This window comes from Oncorhynchus nerka, linkage group LG26, assembly GCF_034236695.1.
Source record: "Oncorhynchus nerka isolate Pitt River linkage group LG26, Oner_Uvic_2.0, whole genome shotgun sequence".
In the NCBI taxonomy this organism is placed as follows: Eukaryota; Metazoa; Chordata; class Actinopteri; order Salmoniformes; family Salmonidae; genus Oncorhynchus; species Oncorhynchus nerka.
In genome coordinates, this window is record NC_088421.1 from 13,807,391 (window position 1) to 13,813,853 (window position 6,463).

Below are 6,463 nucleotides of genomic sequence, written 5' to 3' on the forward strand. Positions count from 1 at the left end.
GATGGCTTTGGAGAGGGAGCTGGTGTGGGCTGGGGCTTCAGCTGGGGCTTTGGTGGGGGTGCAGGGAGACACCCTCTGTGCGAGCTGGGGGGCAGAGCAGCCCGGAGCCGGAAAAGCCTGCTTGGGTGGCCGAAATGACAAAACTCATTCGTGCTGTGTCGCTACAGGCGGAACGAAACACACGCCCTGGTCCCAGGGTCTGCTGGGGTTGTGGCCAGCCAGGCCATCTGCGCCGAGATTGCCCCATGTCCCCCAGAGCTCAGGGAAACGGCTCGGGGTCCGCATAGACCGGGTAGTGCGGACCCCTGGCTTTCTATCCCAACCACCATCATCTTCAAGAGGAGCCCACCGGCACAGACGGGGAAGCAAGGCTCCACTTCCCCCAGAAGCAGACGAGGGCAAGCGGATGGAGCCTGTTGTTGTGGTGGGCCGGACCTGTGTTGGGGACTTTTGTCATGTCCCTGTCACTGTGGAGGGGGTGCCCTGCTCCGCCCTGGTGGACACTGGGTCCACAGTAACCCTGGTGAGGCCAGATATTGTGCCAGGTTGGACTCAGTGTGAGCCTACAACTGTGCAGCTCCGCACAGTCACAGGTGAGCTGGCACCCATGAAAGGGAAGGGAATAATGACTCTGACAGTAGGGGGCAGGACTGTGCGTCATCCTGTGTGGGTGGCGGCTGTGCAGGACCCTTGTATCCTGGGGTTGGACTTTCTTAGGAGCACAGGCTGCCAGTTAGACCTAAATAGGGGCACACTGAGCTTCCAGGGAGGGACGGAAGTCACCATGGCCCCCTAATGTCACATTCACTCAACCCAACAAACCCTTTACTCCAACAGTTAAAGCAACAGAGACTCATGGCTGCGCCCTCCCCCACAGCTGTGTGTGACTTTTCCCCAGTCCCCCTGTCACCTACGGCGGTGTGTTACATTCCCCCAGCTACCTCCGTGACACAGCCCTCTGTGAGCCCGGGCCGCACCCCCCAGCCCAGCTACCCCAGATGGGAGAGGAGAGGACACTGTCTGCAGTGAGGGAGATATGGGGAGGAACTGTGTTGGTCTTGACCCCGAGCAGCAGGAACGGTTGTGGCAGTTGCTGTTTGAATTCAGAGACAGCTTTGCGTTGAGTGAGGAAGAGGTGGGTCAGACTCATCTGGTGCAGCATGAGATCGACACAGGTGATGCTCGACCCATCAAGATGCGTCCCCGCCGTATCCCGCTGGCACGCCAGGAGGCGGCAGACAAGGCTGTGTTGGAGATGCAGCGGGCAGACTTCATTGAGCCCTCAGACAGCCCCTGGGCGGCGCCAGTCGTCATGGTTCCGAAGAAGGGGGGCAAGCTGAGGTTCTGTGCGGACTACAGGCGGCTGAATGAGGTAACCAGGAAGGACTCATACCCCATACCACGTATCGATGAGTCGCTGGACCTGGTTAGGGGTCCTCCTGGTTCTCCTCACTAGACCTCCGCAGTGGCTACTGGCAGGTGCCCCTCCCCAGAGGCCAGAGCCAAAACTGCGTTCTCCACTAACAGAGGACACTGGCAGTTCAAGGTCCTGTGCTTTGGCCTGTGCAACGCTCCAGCTACTTTTGAGCGTTTGATGGACAGGGTGCTGGATGGCATCCCCCGACAGCAGTGTCTGGTATACCTCGATGACATCCTGGCCCATGGCAGCTCCTTCCAGTCAGCCCTGGGGGCGCTACGGCGTGTGCTGGAGAGGGTGGCTGCCGCAGGTCTGAAGCTCCACCCCGAGAAGTGCCACTTCATGAGGAGAGAGGTGTCCTTCTTGGGCCACCGAGTGGGGAAGGAGGGGATCAGCACCATGGAGGACAAGGTAGGGGCTGTCAGAGACTGGCCCACCCCCACCGACCAGCGTCAGCTGAAGAGCTTCCTGGGCCTGGCCTCGTACTACAGGAGGTTTGTACGGGGCTTCTCAAGCGTTGCTGCTCCACTGAACCGCCTGCTGCCGAAGGACAAGGCTTTCACTTGGACAGTGGAGTGTGAGGAGGCGTTCAACACCCTCAAACGTGCACTGATCGAGGCCCCGTGCTCGCCCCCTGATCTCACCTTGCCCTTTATCCTGGACACAGACGCGAGCAATGTGGGCATGGGTGGGGTGCTGGCCCAGGTGGGGCCAGAGGGGGAGAGAGTGGTGGCGTACTTCAGCAAAACATTTGACAAACATGAGCGCTGCTACTGTGTCACCCGGCGGGAGCTCTTGGCTGTTGTGGCTTCCGTCAAACACTTCAAGTACTACCTGGGTGGTCTGCCCTTTACTGTAAGGACTGACCACTCTGCTCTCCAGTGGCTCATGTCTTTCAGAGAGCCAGAGGGGCAGGTGGCACGCTGGTTGGAGGAGCTTCAGCCGTATGACTTCACGGTGGTGCACAGGGCAGGGGCACGCCACTCCAACGCCGACGCCATGTCCCGTCGGCCCTGTACTGCAGACGGCTGCCGCCACTGTGAACGGAGAGAGGGACGGGAGAGAGAGCTGCGGGCAGAGGAGGGTGTCTGTGCCACAGTGTGTCGGGCGAGCGGGCCTGTCTGCTGTGAGCTGCAGACTGTCGACGTGGCTGAATGGCGGCAGCAGCAGGGACGGGACACAGACCTACAGCCAGTGCTACAGTGGGTAGAGGCGCAGGTGAGGCCACCATGGGAAGAGGTGACAGCGCTCTCACTCGCGACCAAAGGGTTGTGGTCGAAGTTTGAGAGACTGCGGCTGGCTGATGGCGTGCTACAGCGGGCATGGAAGGAGTCAGCTACGGGAGAGGAGAGGTGGCAGGTGGTGGTCCCAAAAGCATTGCGGGAGGCTGTGCTCCAGAGTACTCATGGGGGTGGGGACTGGACACTTTGGGGTCACAAAAACACTGCGCCGTCTACGTCAGGGCTTCTACTGGGGCAGCACAAGAGGGATGTGGAGGACTTTTGTCGCCGCTGTGACAACTGCACAGCGAGAAAGGGCCCCCAGGCCGCTCTCATGCTCAGCTCCAACAGTTCCCAGTGGGGGCTCCCATGGAGAGGGTGGGAGTGGATGTAGTTGGGCCGTTCCCCACCACAGACAGTGGAAACCGCTGGGTGCTCACGGCCATGGACTATTTCACAAAATGGCCCGAGGCCTATGCTCTGCCTGACCAGGAGGCAGAGACCATCGTCGACGCCCTGACAGCGGGGATGTTCAGCAGGTTTGGAGCTGCAGAGTCCATCCACAGCGACCAAGGCAGAAACTTTGAGTCCCGTGTGTTCGCCACCATGTGTGAGAGGCTGGGTATGCACAAGACCCGCACTACTCCTCTCCATCCTCAAAGTGATGTCCTTGTGGAGCGCTTCAACAAAACGCTTGGACAGCAGCTGGCCATCGTCTCTTCCAAACACCAGCGTGACTGGGACAAGCACCTGCCTATGGTCCTCATGGCATGCCGCTCCGCTGTCCAAGACTCCACCTCCTGCACGCCTGCCCTCCTCATGCTGGGGAGAGAGATCCACACCCCTGCGGGGATGGCGTTTGTTCGGCCCCTGGATAGCCCTCATGTTCCTCCGGGGCCGGAGTATGCCCGGAGACTCCAGGACCGCCTGGAGACAGCCCACACCTTCGCCAGAGAGCAGCTGGTGAATGCAGGTGTGAGGCAGAAAAGGAACTATGACGTGCACACCCGGGAAGGCACTTTGTGGCTGGGGAGCTGGTCTGGGTCTACAGCCCCTAAGGAAAAAAAGGCAGATGCCCCAAGTTGGACAGTCACTGGGTGGGACCCTGCAGTGTCCTGGAGAGGGTAGGGGAGGTTGTGTACCGGGTGCAGCTTCCTCCCAGGGGGAGAAAGGTGGCACTGCACCGGGACAGGTTAGCCCTATACAGAGGGGCCTCTTCTCCCCAAACCCCAGGAACCCCCACAATTCCCCTCTCTGGCAATGACATTCTCCAGGCACCCACCCTCAGGTGCCGCAGACAAGGCTCCAGACAGCCCACTCCCCCTGTCTCCCCCCCTGTGTCACTGCGTGGTTCCCCAGAGCCACGGACTGTATTACCCGTTCCCGCTTCCTTGTCCCCTATATCCCTGCCTGCATCCCCTGGTTCCCAGAGGGGCACTCTGCGACCATCACGGCCACGCAGGCAAAGGAGACCTCCGGGTCGCTTCAGAGACTTTGTTTGTTCCCTCGGGGACGAGGGACTTTGTGGTGGGGGGGATGTGTAGCGACCCGCACAGACAGCTGTGTGTTATGTGTTAGGCTAGGAGGTGGTTGTGTTGTACTGACCAGTACCCGGTGTTCGCGGGGTCCGACATGTCAATCAACCCGCTATCTGCCAATCACGGGAATGCTTGGAATGTTCTGATGCCGGGCATCCTGGTGGTTGGCGGAGTGGCGTGGAGGGGGGTTGGGCAGGGGGGTGGAGCATTGGAAGTTAAGACCAGGTTCAGCCTTTGTTCTCTCTCTCTTACGTCTGGGCTTCACAAGAGAAGGTCACGATTGGCTTGTGGGTTATCTGTCATCTATTTGGCGTGTGCTACGGCCCAAACAGTAGCCTGTGTAAAGTTGGTTTAATAAACCGTCAATTCGCAAACTCAAGCCTCTGTCTGGACAATTGTTCATTTATGATCTAGTCAGGTCATTACAATATTGATAAAAGTAACCTTGTCCTGGAGAGATTTACACTGTTATAAAAATGTCACGCCAGGGTAAGCCTACATGAAACACAGCCCTTATTTTAAGTGTTTAAAATCCCCTATGGGATAAATGAATCGTGGTAAAAAAAATATATAAACATTTCCCTGTTGGACCACTAGGCTTTATGGGTATTATTTAACTAGGCAAGTCAGCTAAGAACAAATTCTTATTTACAATGACGGTCCACCCCTGCCAAACTCTAACGACGGTGGGCCAATTGTGCGCCGTCCTATGGGACTCCCAATCACGGCCGGTTATGATACAGGCTGAAATCGAACCAGGGTCTGTAGTGACACCACCAGCACCGATGCAGTACCTTAGACCGCTGCGCCACTCGGGTGGTACTCTATAGAAATCCCCTATCACACTTGTAGGCAATGTCATCGGGTCTAAGTGTCCAGACTGTGCACATACATCCTGTCAAAGGCATTTCTTCAATATATAGTTGTTTTTTACGTAAATGAACTAGTCAGTTTGTCACTTTCACGAGGTTAGAGTAAAAACATGTTCCACTACTTAAGACATGGGCTCGAATCTAGGTTGTGCCTTCAGATTTCGAGAAAATGTACAACTAAGGAAGATTGTTTCACTTTTCTCACTGACTTCTCAAACCCCGGCTTGGTCGGCTTGGTCAGTTTCGCAAGCGTTCCTGGACGTCTCGCGATGTTGCACCTCTGGGTTTAGAAACTCTGTGGGACAACGTTCTGATAGAAACACATCAATGATTTACCAAAGAGTTCAATCTAACACAAAAGTTTCAGTAGCCTACGATGCACCAAATATGTTCTAGTTCCGTTCTGGTTGCTGGTTGTACCCTCCTAAACACAATTCAGGTTTTGTGAACAAACCTCGTTTGTGAAGGGATCATCTGTATGTGTTAGAAACGAAGTAGTGTGATTATTGTCATCATAATGTTTAGCAGCTACTATATGGCTTATTAATGCATCACTATTCATTTCCACACAGAATGCAATATTTAAGTAGGAAAATACTCTCAAGTAATTACCAAAAATATTGTCATAAACTAATATTTTGGACACAGTCCTAGCCAGAAGATTCCAACCCTACTACACTTTTTTTACAGTGAGCTGCACTGGGGATGGAAAGCCATCATGGTTAAATTAAGACAGTTGAGCCAGCACAAGATATGGGTCGGAAAACATACCTCAATGCAGACATGGGGTATAGAGAGAAATAGTAATCGTGTCTTTTTGTAGGCATTAACTCCACCGTGATCCTTTGAACAAAGCCTATTAGGAAAGTAAATGCTGTTTTTGTGGGGGTTTTAAATGAACAACAAAAATAAGATCTGTGGTAAACACACACATGTTTTGCATCTCAGTGCAAGAGGTGTCACTGCAGTACCAGGTTCGAATCCAGGCTGCATCACATCCGGCCGTGATTGGGAGACCAATAGGGCGGCACACAATTGGCCCGTAATCCGGGTTTGGCCAGAGTAGACTGTCATTGTAAATAAGAATTTGTTCTTAACTGACTTGCCTAGTTAAATAAAAATATAAAAATTCCCATTGGGATGGCTGAATGAACAACAGGTAACTAATTTCCGGGTTTTAGGACTACAATCTGGCGAGCTCTACCAGTACTGAACTCCAAATGTTACCTTTATCCAAACTGATACATCGAGAAGATTGAAATACAGCTTGTTTTTTTGTTGTTGAAAAACTGCCCTTTTCGTCCTCATGCTATCAGTAGCCACTGGAGCCATTTTGGGATGACTGTACAATCAGTTATTTTGTTGTTCAACACGACGTGCCATTCCATAATGGCTGATGTTACTACTTCTAGTTAG

The 6,463-nt window shown here is 54.3% G+C and overlaps 1 long non-coding RNA gene across 1 annotated transcript in view; it reads right to left on the bottom strand.

Moving 5' to 3' along the window:
• LOC135564660 (uncharacterized) overlaps positions 1-6,463 on the bottom strand; it is a 529,018-nt gene that overhangs the window by 39,122 nt on the left and 483,433 nt on the right. The window lies entirely within an intron of this gene.